Source organism: Pristiophorus japonicus, unplaced genomic scaffold (genome assembly GCF_044704955.1).
Source record: "Pristiophorus japonicus isolate sPriJap1 unplaced genomic scaffold, sPriJap1.hap1 HAP1_SCAFFOLD_91, whole genome shotgun sequence".
Classification (NCBI taxonomy): domain Eukaryota; kingdom Metazoa; phylum Chordata; class Chondrichthyes; family Pristiophoridae; genus Pristiophorus; species Pristiophorus japonicus.
Window position 1 is genome coordinate 1,910,090 of NW_027254835.1, and position 17,542 is coordinate 1,927,631.

Sequence of the window (17,542 nt, forward strand, 5' to 3'; positions counted from 1 at the left end):
ATGATCATTCAGCTCAGTACCCCTTTCCTGCTTTCTCTCCATACCCATTGATCCCTGTAGCTATAAGGGCCACATCGAACTCCCTCTTGAATATATCTAACACACTGGCATCAACAACTCTGCGGCGGAGAATTCCACGGGTTAACAACTCTCTGAGCGAAGAAGTTTCTCCTCATCTCAGTCCTAAATGGCTTACCCCTTATCCCTTAGACTCTGACCCCTGGTTCTGGGCTTCCCCAACATCGGGACCTGTCCAGTCCCGTCAGAATTTTATATGTTTCCATGAGATCCCCTCTCATTCGTCCAAACTCGAGTGATCTCTCGATCCCTTGATTCCCAGAGACTCGAAAAATCTATCTAACGCAGCCTTGAATATATTCAGAGACTCAGCATCCACAGGCCTGTGGGGCAGAAAATTCCAAAGATTCATATCCCTCTGAGTGAAGAAATTCCTCCTCATCTCTGTCTTAAATGGCCGACCCCTTAACCTGAGACTGTGCCCCCTCGTTCTAGACACTCCAGCCCGGGGGAAACAACCTCTCAGCATCTACCCTGTCAATCCCCTTCAGAATATTGTGTGTTTCAATGAGATCACCTCTCATTCTTCGAAACTCCGGAGAGTATCGGCCCATTCTGCACAATCTCTCAACTTAAGACAGTCCTCTCATCCCTGGAATCAATCTGGTGAACCTCTGTTGTACCACCTCCCAGGCAATTATTTCCTCCCTCAAATAAGGAGACCAAAACTGTGCGCAGTACTCCAGGTGTGGCCTCAACAGGGCCCTATACAATTGTAGCAAGACTTCCTTACTCTTGTACTATGGGCTATATATTAGGTACTATGGGGCGAGTGCCCTGTTTTTTTTGCTGTTTCGATGGTTGTATAAAACTATTAAATTTGACAGTTGCTCGGCAAACATATTTGTATTTCCTTCAGTGTACTCCTTACTCTTCAAGGGTTAGATTTTCCCCAAGCAGTTTTGTCGGCGCACTGACCTCAAGTGCACCGATTTTGCACGCTGGAAACGGCTCGGGGAAAAACTCGCCCCATCCTGGCCGCTGTGTACAGTCCCCGGAGTCCTGGCGTGGTGTCGATGGTAAAGTGGGGGGCGGAGCCAAATGCCTGCGCCGAAAACACTGCCGGCACCTTCGCGCATGGGCAGTAGGGAGAGAAAACTTGGCACTTTGCCATTTTTAAACAGTGTCAAACCCGATGAAAAGCACAGCAGCTTCTCAGCTTCTCCAGTCGCTCGACGGGCTCTCCCCCCGTCCCTCCCCGATAAAACGCACAGCTCCAGCAGCTGCAACTTCACCGTTCCACAAGCTCACACTTCTCCGGTGTGAAGAGGCAGTATTTCACCTTCTCTCTTCCTCTTGTCTATATCCCTCAGCATTGTTTTCTGGATTTATTCCCCCGGCCTCATTTTATGTGTTTAAAATGGAACAAAAGATGAAGTGGGCGACACTCTGGAACAATTTCTCTCATTCAAATATATCTATTTAGTGAAGTGAAATAAAGAGCAATTAAAGAATAAGGGAGAAGCCACTGTCACCCTTTTGACAGGAGAATAAACTCGCCCATGGCTGTTCATCCACAGAAAGTTTAAACATAATCTTCCTGCACGTGATGCTTCCGCGTGGAAAGCAAACGTGATAACGGCTCCACTGCGGAAACCGCTCTGACCAGAAGTACAGCAGAGGGCAGCAGACCAGTGAATGCCTTCTGTGCTGATCGGGAATATGTTGGCTCACCTTAAACAACTTCTGTCCCTCACTGACAGCTGTCAATCCTTCTCCTCCACTGCCCTTTACACAAACATGTCACTGATCCCCACCCACCACCCCACATCCCCATCGTGTTATCTTCCATGTTAGCACAGTGGGGCCGCGGAGGCACCTACTCTCTCCCCGCGGTTAGTGAACTCAGTCAGTCTGTAAAATTAAAGGGGAACAAGTGTCCCGCAAAGGGCAGGGGAAGGAAGAGAGTCTGTAACCTGGGTTTAATTGTTTGTCAAAGGCTACCCGTCCTGTTGTGTATTTCCAGCAGTTTCCTACTTTCACAGGTGGAGATAACGGGGCTGTACCATGCTCCAAAAATACAATGAGGTCGGGATAAAAGTTCCTCACATACTCAGGGCAAATTAAATGATTGAAGTTCTACAATGGATTAATTAATGATGTTTAAATCAACGAATCTTTTTTTCCACATGAGATGCATGTAACTCTTTCTTCTAAGGTTTTAATTTTGATGGAAGTGCAATTTCCCTGGCCGGAAATCGACCCAGGGCCGCGGTGGTGAGAGCGCCGAATCCTAATCACTGGACCACCAGGGAATGCTGCATTGCTGCATCGCTGCATCGTAATGCTTGGTGTCATTATTGTCCTTTTCAGTCCACTTGTTTCACACCGAAACGCATCGTAACCGTGATCTGAATTTAACGCCACGTCATTCTTTGAAATCACCTTTAAATGATTGGGTAAAACCACTCCTTATACCACGAAAAACAGCTTCGATTCCAGGTCAGGGCGGTAACTTCTGTAACAGCTTTTTTCAATTCAAAACCTTATAAAATTGAAGACATGCAGCTAATAAGAAAAAATAAGAATTAATTAAATCACAGTTAAATAACCGATAACCTTTTTCAGGATAAAATAAATATTAATATAGCTACTGAGGGACAGTAGTATCTTAAATCATTCATTTTCTCTTTACATGTGATGAATTTTTATCCCGATCTCATTTACGTGCTGTATGAGAAATTGTAAGTGTTTATGACTCAGTTGTAAAACCATTGATTGTGTGTGTGTCTATTCTTGATAGGAGGAGCACTTGAGACCAAATTTCCAGTTCGATATATGCATCAATAGAATCAATTTTCACCAGTTCCTTTAAACCCAATAACATAATTTATTTTGATTGGACTGGATGGAGGAACATGATCCATGTAAAAAATTGTTATCGTTTTACTTGTGCTGAATGGTCATAAAAGTATTGGAGTGGGAACTCACTGGATAACAGCAAAGCTTGCAATGTTTGCGGAATATATTCGTGCAGCCAAAATGCACAATGACAACCCGGAACTGTGCGGCACCGAATCCTCGGGGAAAAACATTAAAAGGCTTCGCCCGGAGATGGGTTTGGATTACCCACCTTTCAGTTACCAGCCGAATTCGCTAAACCATTGGAACACAGATACACACTGCAAGACATGCAACACCAGGGTGTCAGTCAGTTAAAGCTTCAGATTGCTCTGACCGGGATCGAACTTATCCACTCTCAGTTGTACTTTTCCCAAGTAAAGTGTGGGACATTCATTGTGGATGTGTGGAAGCAGTCTGGTCCTGCACACTGCAAACACTTCCATGTCACCACCAACCAGCTCTTCCACAACCGGTGTGATCTACTTTCCAGCCTTCCAGTGCCTTGTCTGTGACGAAGTATGTTTCAAAAGTTTTGGAATAGTTGGTTCCACGGTGTAATGGTGAGCCCTCTTGATTTTAAATCTAGCGATCTGAGTTTAAATCTCGGTGAAACCTAAATTCTTGTTGTCCCAGCTGCTGAAAATTTGGGACAACCAAGTGAAAGACACCTGGTGCTGGTGGGCAGTTTTGTTGCCTTTTTCATTGATGCTTGATCTACAAGTCTAGTTGTCAAATTGTGTGCTCAACCCTCAGTTATCTGCTACAAATCAGCGGAGGACAAATCACTTTGTTGTCCAATGCTGCCTTTGTCTGCACAATGTGTGCTGAGATTATCTGTGCAATATGCATTCCGCAGGATGAATAAAAGCAATGCTTTTTGAAATGCAGGCATTGCATGTTTTGCACTCGATAAAACGTTGCATTTTCTTTTCATTAATTTTACATTAATGCATTGCAATGCCAACGCACTTTTTACGTGGCAAGATCGATAAATAGCAGAGCGTAATGAAGACATCGCAAAGTTTCTGTTTAAAGAATGGACTCAGTCGAGAATATTTTGTGGATTTTATTTTTCTGAGGCTATTTTCCCTGTGCTGGGGTCACCCTGCGCAGATATGTGAAAAAGCTGGTTTTGTTAAAAATCCAGAGACCGCATAGCAGTTCGCTGGGACAAAAGAGCTGTCAGTCATCCATTGACAAAAGAGCTGTCGGCCAGGAAGAGGGGCCACTGACAAAGCCACTCTAATTTGTAAAAGCACTTCTCACCTCCATCTCAGAAGGAGACACAGAACAATGAACCCACCAGCCTGGCCAGCCAAGGAGGAGCTGGGTCGTTCCCATCACTGACTAAGTACCCGTGCTTAGAAACAAAGGGGTTTTAAAGATTGGCGGGAAAGATAGGGGTAGCAAGACTCCCAGAAAGACAGGGTCCTTTCCACATTATTATTAGCTTGGAGCTTGGTGTGAAGCTTGGAGCTTGCAGCTTGCAGCTTGTGTCTCGAGAGAGCCCCCTCTCCCTCTCGCTCTCGCTCCACCGATCGATGTACCAGAGGAAGGGGCCGCAGTACTGCAGAAGAAGCCACCGAGACTGATGACCAGGCAGTGAATTCCCAGAGCTGAGCTGAGCAAGGAAACGGGCTGCGTGTGGTGGTGAACATGGTCGCGAGTGTCCCAAGCCAGTAACCATATATCCCAGGCCAGCTGGGTAAGGGCTCAGGGTTTTCTCAGAAGGGAAGCTTTTCAGGGCTATTCTGGGGAGGGTAATTCATTGGTAGGGGTGGGGCTAGAATCCACCAGGGAATTACTGCGTGTTACTAGGTTCATTTCTGTACTGTATGTATGTTGTTTGTAACCGGGATTTTATTCTCCACAGAGAAAGTGATTTAGTTTAGCAGTGCATGTTTTAGACAGTGTATGTTAGACCAAATAAATATACTACGATTTATCACTGAAGCATCCCTTTCCGTGACTCATTTAATTTACACTCTGAATAATAATTCCCGGATCTAGAACTTTCGTAAGGTGGGGGCGATTCAAACCGTCCATCTGGCAATTGGGCGAGGATCACAAACACTTACAATATTTACTACAGGATATACTTGCTTTGGAGGCAGTTCAGAGAAGGTTCACTGGGTTGACTCCGGAGATGAGGGGGTTGACTTATGAGAAAAGGTTGAGTAGGTGGGGCCTCTACTCATTGGAATTCAGAAGAATGAGAGGTGATCTTATCGAAACGTTAAAGATAATGAGGGAGCTTGATAAGGTGGATGCAGAGAGGATGGTTCCACTGATAGGGGAGACTAGAACTAGGGGGCATAATCTCAGAATAAGGGGCTGCCCATTTAAATCTGCGATGAGGAGGAATTTCTTCTCTCAGAGGTTGTAAATCTGTCGAACTCACTGCATCAGAGAGCTGAGAAAGCCACGACATTTAATTAATTTAAGACAGAGATAGATTCTTAACTGATAAGAGAATAAGGCTTATGGGGAACGGGCAGGGATGTGGACTTGAGTCCATGATCGGATCAGCCATGATCATATTAAATGGTGGAGCAGGCTCGAGGGGCCATATGGCCTACTCCTGCTCCTAGTTCTTAAGTTCTTATGTTCTGAATAGCGACACACAAAAAAATGCTTTGATCATGGTTACACCTTATCTTCACATTTGTCAAACAATTGGCTCGTTGGTCTCGGGCTGTGATTTCCCTTGGAGTTGTTAATTGAAATTTACGAGGGTTCCCAGAGGAGCCCTGATATTGCTCGCATATTTTGAAATTGCATCGAACTTTTGTAAAGAAGGACTTGCATATCTGCAGCGCCTTTCAGGAACTCATGACGCCCCAAAGCGCTTTACAGCCATTGAGCTATGTTTGAAGTGTTGTAGTTTGGGGAAAGATGTGCCCAGATCACCAAACATGTACCTCAACTCTTTGCAAAGAGTTTGGTGCAAATAATCAGGCGTCTCAGGGACTTGGACTTTCTTTGAATAAGTTCTGCTTGTACCTGCATTCAAGCTTGAAACAGCAACTGGGCTTCCATCTCACGGGACGTTTGGGGTTGATGTGCGTTGCTTTCAATCTTTGAAATTTCACCAAGCAAAGAAACGGTGAATCCAACTGTCACTGTAAGCATTTATTTCCCGTTTAATCACAGGAATATCCGCAGTCAGGAGCTAAAAAGGAATTCAAACCTAATACTGGCTTCGGGACAATCAGAATACTTTGTCACAGACAAGGCACCGGAAGGCTGGAAGGTAGATCACACCGGTTGTGGGAGAGCTGGTTGGTGGTGACATGGAAGTGTCTGCAGTGTGCGGGACCAGACTGCTTCCACGCATCCTCAATGAATGTCCCTCCATTTATTTGGGAAAAGTACAACTGAGAGTGGACAAGTTCGATCCCGGTCGGAGCAATCTGAAGCTTTATCTGACTGACACCCTGGTTTTGGATGTCTTGCACCTTATACTTCCATCAGTCTCTGTGGCGCAATGGGTTAGCGCGTTTGGCTGTTAACCGAAAGGTTGGTGGTCCGAGCCCACCCAGGGACGAAGTGTTTAACTGTTTTTCCCCGAGTATTCGGTGCCGCACAGTCCCAGGTTGTCATTGTGTGTTTTGGCTGCACGAATCTATTCCGCAAATGTTGCCAGCAGTGCTGTTATCCAATTAGTTCCCACTCCAATATTTTATGAGCATTCAGTTCAAGTAAAACGATAACAATTTTTTACATGGATCATGTTCCTCCATCCAGCCCATTAGAAATAAATTATGTTATTGGGTTTAAAGAAACTGGTGCAAATTGATTCTATTGGTACATATATAGAACTAGAACTTCGGTCTCAAGTGCTCCTCCTATCAAGTATAGACACACACACAATCAATGGTTTTACAACTGAGTCATAAACACTTACAATTTTAAACCATTCTCATACAGCGTGTAAATGAGATAGGGATAAAACTTCATCACATGTAAAGAGAAAATGAATGATTGAGGATACCACTGTTCCTCAGTAATTATATTATTATTTATTTCATTCTGAAGAAGGTTATCGGCTAATTAACGGTGATTAAAAGAATTCTTACTTTTGCACGTTGGCTGCATGTCGTCAATTTTATCAGGTTTTGAATTTAAAAATGGGTTACAATGCTGGTTGAATACATGACCCCAAAGTCTTTTTGGGATCACAGGTTGAGTCTCTCTGGTGGTTTACGCTCTCTTGCAGAGCGCCTGAGTTGGGGCTCCGGTTGTTGGGCACTGGCCTGTGTGTCTGCTGTTTGCGGTGCCTCAGGCCTATCCGGACTGCCCACAGTGACTGGGCTCTCCTCCCTTTGGTTCCGGTGTTCGGTCACCTGTGCTGGAGTGAACTCTGTATCGTGTTCTTCCTCTGCTTCTTCTATGGTTTTGCTTAACCTCCTTTTTGTTTGATCCACATGTTTGCGGCAGATTTGTCCATTGGTTAGTTTAACGACCATAATCCTATTGCCCTCTTTGGCAATCACAGTGCCTGCGAGACATTTCGGCCCTGCAGTGTAGTTGTGGACAACAACAGGGTCGTTTACACCAATATATCGTGCCCCCGCATTCCTGTCATGGTAGTTATATTGTGATTGGCGCCTGCTCTCAACAATTTCTTTCATGGTGTGGTGTATAAGGGATAATGGGATTTGAGCATCCTTATCGTTAGCAGCCCTGCGGGTGGAACCCCTGTGAGCGAGTGTGGTTGGGATCTATTGGCCAACAGGAGGCGTGATAAGTGGCTTTGTAGGGAACCCCCTTGGATTCTGAGCCTCCCCTGTTTGATTATCTGCACTTTTCGTTCTGCCTGGCCGTTTGAGGCTGGCTTGAACGGTGCCTTTCTGACATGGTTCATTCCATTGCCTGCCATGAAGTCCTGGAATTCAGTGCTTGTGAAGCACAGGCCATTGTCGCTGACCAAGATGTCCGGTAGACCGTGGGCGGCGAACATTGCCTGTAGACTTTCTACCGTGGCAGAGGATGTGCTTGAATTTAAAATGTCACACTCAATCCATTTGGAGTGAGCGTCTACTACAACCAAAAACATTTTTCCGATGAAAGGACCTGTGTAGTCATCATGGATGCGTGACCAAGGCTTGGCGGGCCATGGCCAAGGGCTAATGGGGGCTTCCCTGGGCGCATTGCCCAGCTGGGCACACGTGTTGTACCTGCGAACACAAACTTCCAGATCTGCATCTATCCCTGGCCACCAAACGTGTGACCTGGCAATTGCCTTCATCATGACAATGCCCGGATGCTCATTGTGGAGTTCTATGATGAACACCTCTCTGCCCATCTGGGGCATGACTACGCGGTTTCCCCACAGTAGGCAATCGGCCTGAATCGAGAGTTCATCCCTGCCCCTGTGAAATGGTTTAAATTCCTCAGGGCATGCCCTGTACGTGGCTGCCCAGTCCCCATTCAGGACACATTTCTTGACTAGAGACAATAGCGGTTTTCTATTTGTCCAGACTTTAATCTGACGGGCTGTCACGGGTGAGCCATCGCTTGCGAAAGCTTCAACAGCCATGACCATCTCAGCGGCATGCTCGGTAGCCCCCTCAGTGGTGGCTGGTGGGAGCCTGCTGAGTGCATCGGCGCAGTTTTCAGTGCCCGGTCTGTGCCGAATTGTGTAGTCATAGGTGGCTAACGTGAGTGTCCACCTCTGTATGCGGATCGATGCGTCTGCATTTATGGCCTTGTTGTCGGCCAAAAGGGACGTGAGGGGTTTGTGATCTGTCTCCAGCTCAAATTTCCTGCCAAACAGGTACTGGTGCATTTTCTTTACCGTATATACACATGCGAGCGCCTCCTTTTCTACCATCCCGTAGCCCCTTTCTGCCTGGGACAGACTACTGGAGGCATAAGCTACCGGCTGTAACTGACCCTTGACATTGACATGCTGCAACACACACCCGACACCATCGGACGACGCATCGCACGTTAACACAAGTTTCTTACATGGGTCATATCGCATTAACAGATTGTTGGAACATAACAAATTGTGTGCTATATTAAAAGCCCTTTGCTGGCTGTCCCCCCTGACCCATTCGCGACCTTTGTTTAGGAGCACGTGTAGCGGCTTTAGCAGCGTGCTCAATTTGGGAAGAAAGTGACCAAATAGTTGGGGAGCCCCAGGAACAAACGCAGCTCCGTCGTGTTACGGGGTCTGGGTCTCTCTGGATCGCTTCCGTCTTGGAAGCAGTAGGGCTCATCCCGTCTTCTCCTACCCTCATCCCCAGGAATTCTACCTCTGGAGCTAGGAAGATGCACTTCGCCTTTCTCAGTCGCAGCCCTACCCGGTCCAGTCTGCGTAGCACCTCCTCCAGGTTGTGGAGGTGTTCTTCTGTCTCGTAACCCGTGATGAGGATGTTGTCCTGAAAAACCACCGTCCCTGGAATCGACTTGAGGAGGCTTTCCATATTTCGTTGGAAGATCGCGGCGGCCGAGCGAATCCCGAACGGACATCTGTTGTACTTAAACAACCCATTGTGTGTCGTGATGGTGGTCAGCTTCTTCAACTCTCTCGCCAGCTCCTGGGTCATGTAAGCTGAGGTCAGGTCCAATTTTGTAAAAAGATTGCCACCGGATAGCATCGCAAAGAGTTCCTCCACTCTCGGTAGCGGGTACTGGTCTTGGAGTGACACCCGATTGATGGTGGCCTTGTAATCACCATATATCCTGACCGACCCATCCGCCTTGAACACCGGTACAATCGGGCTCGCCCAGTCACTGAATTCGACTGGCAAAATGATACCTTCCCTCAGCAGGCGGTTCAATTCACCTTCTTTCTTTTCCCACATCACGTACGGCACCGCTCTGGCCTTGTGGTGTCCTGGCCTGGCTTTCGGGTTTATGTGAATCACTACCTTGGCCCCCATGAAAGTGCCAATGCCGGGTTGAAATAATGAGTCAAATTTGTGCAGGATCTGTGAGCATGAAACTCGCTCCACAGAGGAAATAGCATTAACATTGCCCTATTTCGAGTTCATGACAGCAAGCCAACTCCTCCCCAGTAGTGCGGGACCATCCCCCGGGACAAACCAGAGCGGCAACCTGTTCTCCGAATCTTTGTGGGTCACGATTGTCGTGGCGCTGCCAAGCACCGGAATGATCTCCTTGGTGCATGTCCGTAGCTGTGCGTCAATCGGTGATAATTTTGGCCCTACTGGCCTGGGACGCCCACAACTTTTCAAACTATTTGTTACCCATCAGGGACTGACTAGCCCCCGTGTCGAGCTCCATTGATACTGGGATGCCACTGAGGAGCAATTTCATCATTATCGGTGGCATCCTAGTCTATGAACTGTATACGTGCTCCACATGAACTCACTGAACTTCAGCTTCCAGCAATTTCCCCCAGCGTTCATTTCTGCAATTTCTGTAGGTATTTTGCTCATCTCTGCAACCTCCGCCTGAGTTTGTGCCTCCATGCCTCCAACATGAGCTGTTGTTGGAAACAAAAGATCCCTTGCTAGTCAATCGTCCCTGACTACCCATGTGACTGTCCTTGATTGTGCCATTAACAGGTGTTGATGGCCCCATTACTGGCCACATTGTCCCTTGCAATGGTGTGAATCGCCGTTCTGCTTGCCATTATCTCTGTCGAACTCCCCCTCTGGGTTCGACTACATGTTGAGGCATACCCGATTGCCCTTGTCTGCTTGGAGAACTGTGTGCTGCTTCAACAATGTTGATTCTCTGTCCCAACCATTCCTTAACACAGTATCTCTCGTCTATTCTGCTAGCGGCCATGCTCACGTGGTTTAAATCCCAGTTTCTCGTCGCCATTGATACATTCTTACTATACAGTAGAAATGCACACGAGGCCCATGCTTGAGAGAAGGTCAGTCTGTGGCCTGTACTTTATTCGTTAGCACTCAAGTGATGAAAGTGGGTGGAGCATCCCCTTTTATACCTGAAGGTCCAGGTTAGAAGCGTCTCCCACAAGTTCACCACCTAGTGGTCATTGTTCTCACAGTGTACAACTGAGGTCAGATTATATATGGGTTACAATGTTGGTTGAATACAGGACAATAAGCACTTAAAATTTTAAACCATTCTCCTAAAATACAGTGTGTAGACGAGATAGGGATAAAAGTTCATCACATGTAAAGAGAAAATTAATGATTGAAGCTAGTAAAAGCTCCTCTCGGAATAAGTGATCACAGTATGGTTGAATTTGTAATACAGATTGAGGGTGAGGAAGTAGTGTCTCAAACGAGCGTACGATGCTTAAACAAAGGGGACTACAGTGGGATGAGGGCAGAGTTGGCTAAAGTAGACTGGAAACACAGACTAAACGGTGGCACAATTGAGGAACAGTGGCGGACTTTTAAGGGGCTCTTTCATAGTGCTCAACAAAAATATATTCCAGTGAAAAAGAAGGGCGGTAGGAGAAGGGATAACCAGCCGTGGATAACCAAGGAAATAAAGGAGAGTATCAAATTAAAAACCAATGCGTATAAGTTGGCCAAGGTTAGTGGGAAAATAGAAGATTGGGAAAATTTTAAACGACAGCAAAGAATGACTAAGAAAGCAATAAAGAAAGGAAGGATAGATTACAAAGGTAAACTTGTGCAAAGCATAAAAATGGATAGTTAAAGATTTTACCGATATATAACACGGAACAGAGTGACTAAAGTAAATGTTGGTCCCTTAGAAGATGAGAAGGGGAATTTAATAATGGGAATCTATATGGGTAGAGCTGCAGAATACCAAAGGGCAAAAAACGTTAGTGGGAGTTGTGCACAGACCTCCAAACAGTAGTAGTGATGTTGGGGAGGGCATCAAACATGAAATTAAAGGTGCGTGCAATAAAGGTGCAGCAGTTATAATGGGTGACTTTAAAATGCACATAGATTGCGTTAACCAAACTGGAAGTAATACGGTGGAGGAGGATTTCCTGGAGTGCATAAGGGATGGTTTTTTAGACCTATATGTCGAGGAACCAACTAGGGGGGAGGCCATCTTAGACTGGGTGTTGTGTAATGAGAGAGGATTCATTAGCAATCTCGTTGTGCGAGGCTCCTTGGGGAAGAGTGACCATAATATGGTGGAATTCTGCATTAGGATGGAGAACGAAACAGTTAATTCAGAGACCATGGTCCAGAACTTAAAGAAGGGTAACTTTGAAGGTATGAGGCGTGAATTGGCTAGGATAGATTGGCGAATGATACTGAAGGGGTTGACTGTGGATTGGCAATGGCAGACATTTAGAGACCGCATGGATGAACTACAACAATTGTACATTCCTGTCTGGCATAAAAATAAAAAAGGGAAGGTGGCTCAACCGTGGCTATCAAGGGAAATCAGGGATAGCATTAAAGCCAAGGAAGTGGCATACAAATTGGCCAGAAATAGCAGCGAACCCAGGGACTGGGAGAAATTTAGAACTCAGCAGATGAGGACAAAGGGTTTGATTAGGGCAGGGAAAATGGAGTACGAGAAGAAGCTTGCAGGGAACATTAAGACGGATTGCAAAAGTTTCTATAGATATGTAAAGAGAAAAAGGTTAGTAAAGACAAACGTAGGTCCCCTGCAGTCAGAATCAGGGGAAGTCATAACGGGGAACAAAGAAATGGCGGACCAATTGAACAAGTACTTTGGTTCGGTATTCACTGAGGAGGACACAAACAACCTTTCGGATATAAAAGGGGTCGGAGGGTCTAGTAAGGAGGAGGAACTGAGGGAAATCCTTATTAGTCGGGAAATTGTGTTGGGGAAATTGATGGGATTGAAGGCCGATAAATCCCCAGGGCCTGATGGACTGCATCCCAGAGTACTTAAGGAGGTGGCCTTGGAAATAGGGGATGCATTGACAGTCAATTTTCCAAAATTCCATTGACTCTGGATCAGTTCCTATGGAGTGGAGGGTAGCCAATGTGACCCCACTTTTTAAAAAAGGAGGGAGAGAGAAAACAGGGAATTATAGACCGGTCAGCCTGACATCGGTACTGGGTAAAATGATGGAATCAATTATTAAGGATGTCATAGCAGTGCATTTGGAAAGAGGTAATATGATAGGTCCAAGTCAGCATGGATTTGTGAAAGGGAAATCATGCTTGACAAATCTTCTGGAATTTTTTGAGGATGTTTCCAGCAGAGTGGACAAGGGAGAGCCAGTTGATGTGGTATATTTGGACTTTCAGAAGGCTTTCGACAAGGTCCCACACAAGAGATTAATGTGCAAAGTAAAAGCACATGGGATTGGGGGTAGTGTGCTGACATGGATTGAGAACTGGTTGTCAGACAGGAAGCAAAGAGTAGGAGTAAATGGGGACATTTCAGAATGGCAGGCAGTGACTAGTGGGGTACCGCAAGGTTCTGTGCTGGGGCCCCAGCTGTTTACACTGTACATTAATGATTTAGACGAGGGGATTAAATGTAATATCTCCAAATTTGCGGATGACACTAAGTAGGGTGGCAGTGTGAGCTGCGAGGAGGATGCTATGAGGCTGCAGCGCGACTTGGATAGGGTGGGTGAGTGGGAAAATGCATGGCAGATGAAGTATAATGTGGATAAATGTGAGGTTATCCACTTTGGTGGTAAAAACAGAGAGACAGACTATTATCTGAATGGTGACAGATTAGGAAAAGGGGAGATGCAAAGAGACCTGGGTGTCATGGTACATCAGTCATTGAAGGTTGGCATGCAGGTACAGCAGGCGGTTAAGAAAGCAAATGGCATGTTGGCCTTCATAGCGAGGGGATTTGAGTACAGGGGAAGGGAGATGTTGCTACAATTGTACATGGCCTTGGTGAGGCCACACCTGGAGTATTGTGTACAGTTTTGGTCACCTAACCTGAGGAAGGACATTCTTGCTATTGAGGGAGTGCAGCGAAGGTTCACCAGACTGATTCCCGGGATGGCGGGACTGACCTATCAAGAAAGATTGGATCAACTGGGCTTGTATTCACTGGAGTTCAGAAGAATGAGAGGGGACCTCATAGAAATGTTAGACAGGTTAGATGCAGGAAGAATCTTCCCAATGTTTGGGAAGTCCAGAACCAGGGAACACAGTCTAAGGATAAGGGGGAAGCCATTTAGGACCAAGATGAGGAGGAATTTCTTCACCCAGAGAGTGGTGAACCTGTGGAATTCTCTACCACAGAAAGTTGTTGAGGCCAATTCACTAAATATATTCAAAAAGGAGTTAGATGAAGACCTTACTGCTAGGGGAATCAAGGGGTATGGTGAGAAAGCAGGAATGGGGTACTGAAGTTACATGTTCAGCCATGAACTCATTGAATGGTGGTGCAGGCTAGAAGGGCCGAATGGCCTACTCCTGCCCCTATTTTCTATGTTTCTATGTTTCTAAATGTGGAAATGGCTGAGACCTTAAACAATTATTTTGCTTCGGTCTTCACAATGGAAGACACAGAAACCATGCCAGAAATTGCTGGTCACAGGAATGTGGGAAGAGAGGACCTTGAAACAATCACTATCACTAGGGGGTAGTGCTGGACAGGATAATGGGACTCAAGGTAGACAAGTCCCCTGGTCCTGATGAAATGCCGGTAATAAAAGAGATGGTGGAAGTTATAGCAGATGCATTCGTTATAATCTACCAAAATTCTCTGGACTCTGCGGAGGTACCAGCGGATTGGAAAGCAGCTAATGTAACGCCTCTGTTTAAAAAAGGGGGCAGACAAAAGGCAGATAACTATAGGCTGGTTAGTTTAACATCTGTAGTAGGGAAAATGCTTGAAACTATCATGAAGGAATAAATAGTAGGACATCAAGATAGGAATAGTGCAATCAAGCAGACGCAGCATGGAATCATGAAGAGGAAATCATGTTTAACTAATTTATTGGAATTCTTTGAGGATATAACGAGCATGTTGCATAGAGGTGCACCGATGGATGTGCTGTATTTAGATTTTCAAAAGGCATTCGATAAGATACCACACAAAAGGTTACTGCAGAAGATAAAGATACGGGGAGTCAGTGGAAATGTATTAGCATGGATCGAGAATTGGCTGGCTAACAGAAAGCAGAGAGTCGGGATAAATGGGCCCTTTTCGGGTTGGAAATCGGTGGTTAGTGGTGTGCCACAGGGATCGGTGCTGGAACCACAACTGTTTACAATATACATAGATGACCTGGAAGAGGGGACAGAGTGTAGTGCAACAAAATTTGCAAATGACACAAAGATTAGTGGGAAAGCAGGTTGTGTAGAGGACAGAGAGGCTGCAAAGAGATTTAGATAGATTAAATGAATGGGCTAAGGTTTGGCAGATGGAATACAATGTCGGAAAGTGTGAGGTCATCCACCTTGGGAAAAAAAAACAGTAAAAAGGGAATATTATTTGAATGGGGAGAAATTGCAACATGCTGCGGTGCAGAGGGACCTGTGGATCCTTGTGCATGAAACTCTTTTGAGTTAACCTGCAAAAACATAAAACATTAAAACCATGCCACCCGACCTGGGTGACACAGCAGATATTTTCAAGGCCCCCTTTTTTTTTTTTGGGTCTTTGGTTTTTTTTTTGGGGGGCGCTAAAATCAAATTTTTCCAGTGCCCCCTATAAAAGGGAAGGGGGACACTAAAAGCACCGGCAATTAAAACAAATTTAACTTAAAAACGTAAAATCAAATTAAAATTTGGTTGCCGGGCGTGATGATGCACTCCAGTCCCTCCGGTGCCCACCTCTCGCGGAAGGCCGCGAGCGTACCGGTGGACACCGCTTGCTCCATCTCCAAGGACACCCTTAGTTTGCAGGTGCAACAGGTAACCAGGAAGGCGAATGGAATGTTGGCCTTCATTGCGAGAGGCATGGAGTACAAAAGCAGAGAGTTCCTGCTGCAACTGTATAGGGTATTGGTGAGGCCGCACCTGGAGTACTGCGTGCAGTTTTTGTCACCTTATTTAAGGAAGGATATACTAGCTTTGGAGGGGGTACAGAGACAATTCACTCGGCTGATTCCGGAGATGAGTGGGTTACCTTATGATGATAGATTGAGTAGACTAGGTCTTTACTCGTTGGAGTTCAGAAGGATGAGGGGTGATCTTGTAGAAACATTTAAAATAATGAAAGGGATAGACAAGATAAAGGCAGAGAGATTGTTTCCACTGGTCGGGGAGACTAGAACTTGGGGGCAGAGCCTCAAAATATGGGGGAGCCAATTTAAAACCGAGTTGAGAAGGAATTCCTTCTCCCAGAGGGTTGTGAATCTGTGGAATTCTCTGCCCAAGGAAGCAGTTGAGGCTAGCGCATTGAATGTATTCAAGTCACAGATAGATAGATTTTTAACCAATAAGGGAATTAAGGGTTATGAGGAGCGGGCGGATAAGTGGAGCTGAGTCCACGGCCAGATCAGCCATGACCTTGTTGAATGGCGGAGCAGGCTCGAGGGGCTAGATGGCCGACTCCTGTTCCTAATTTTTATGTTCTTATGTTCTTATGTACCACTATCCCTCAGTAACCATATTATCATTTCTTTAATTCTGCAAAAGAAAGTTATCGGTTCATTGAACATGATTAAATTAATTAATCTTTTCACATTAGCTGTATGTTGACATTTATATAGGGCTATTAGTTTGAAAACTGTGTTGTAAATATTATCTCCCTGACCAAGAATTGAACCTGTGTTGCGGTGGTACAAGGGGTGGATTCAGTGAATCATTTGAATGTGATTTCAAGTGGCGTTTACTGTAGTGTCTGTAGGCACCTTGAGTAATGACTACACAAGGCAGGGTATGATACTTAAACTGTGTAGACCTGTAGTCATTTATTTGAAGCTCCTCGAGTGAGGACACCAAGCTGTGAGGTCCTTTATATACATGGTTGCAGGTAACCTTTCAGTCTCAAGCAGCAGCACCCTCTGGTGTAGGTAAGGTGTGTAGAGTGTAAGAGTACATTCAGTGTTGCATAGCAGTGTTACAGACATCACACAGTAAACAGCCATGCATACACAACAGTTACAATCGTTTTCGGTGTGAATCAAGTGAACTGAAAATGACAATAATGTCATGAACTATAATGATGCAGCAGTAAAACGGTATATCGGTCCCTGGTTGTCGAGTGGTAAGGATTCAATACTCTCAACGTTGTGTCCTGGATTCAATTCCCACCCTGGGAAGTTGTACTTTTAATTCAAAACCTTATAAAAAAAAAGAGTTCATTTATTTTACAGATCTATAGGCAAATCATGTATAAAAAAATAAGAATCATTGACTTGAACATCATTAATTAATACATAAATTATTTTGTAAATCTATTACCATTTATTTTGCCATGAGCATGTGAGGAACTTTTATTCCGATCTCATTGGGTTTAATTGTGGTACAAATGACGAACCAGGGGCTGGGTTCAGGAAAGGTTTACGTAGTGTAGCCGTTATCATGTTCACCTCCCACATGAAATGTCCCTGGTTTGAGCCTGGGCGCGTGCTTTATTTTAGAATATATTTGCAGTGAAATACATTGAACAAAAGTAGCCCCAGGTTCCGTGTCTTATGAGCAATGAACATTTTAAACCAATCTCCTAAAATACAGGGTGAGTAAAGTCAGATTTATGGATTGAGTCGGCACAACTGGAGCTTTCTGATCCAGAAGATTCGGGGGGTGCGTTAATTTGGGAGTTTGACGACTTTGAAAGGAAC

The 17,542-nt window shown here is 45.3% G+C and overlaps 1 non-coding gene across 1 annotated transcript; it reads left to right on the plus strand.

Annotated features, from left to right (window-relative positions):
• The first annotated feature begins 6,395 nt into the window (after positions 1-6,395).
• trnan-guu (transfer RNA asparagine (anticodon GUU)) lies at positions 6,396-6,469 on the plus strand. The gene has a single exon. It is a non-coding gene; the product is annotated as a tRNA-Asn (tRNA).
• The last annotated feature ends 11,073 nt before the right edge of the window (positions 6,470-17,542 follow it).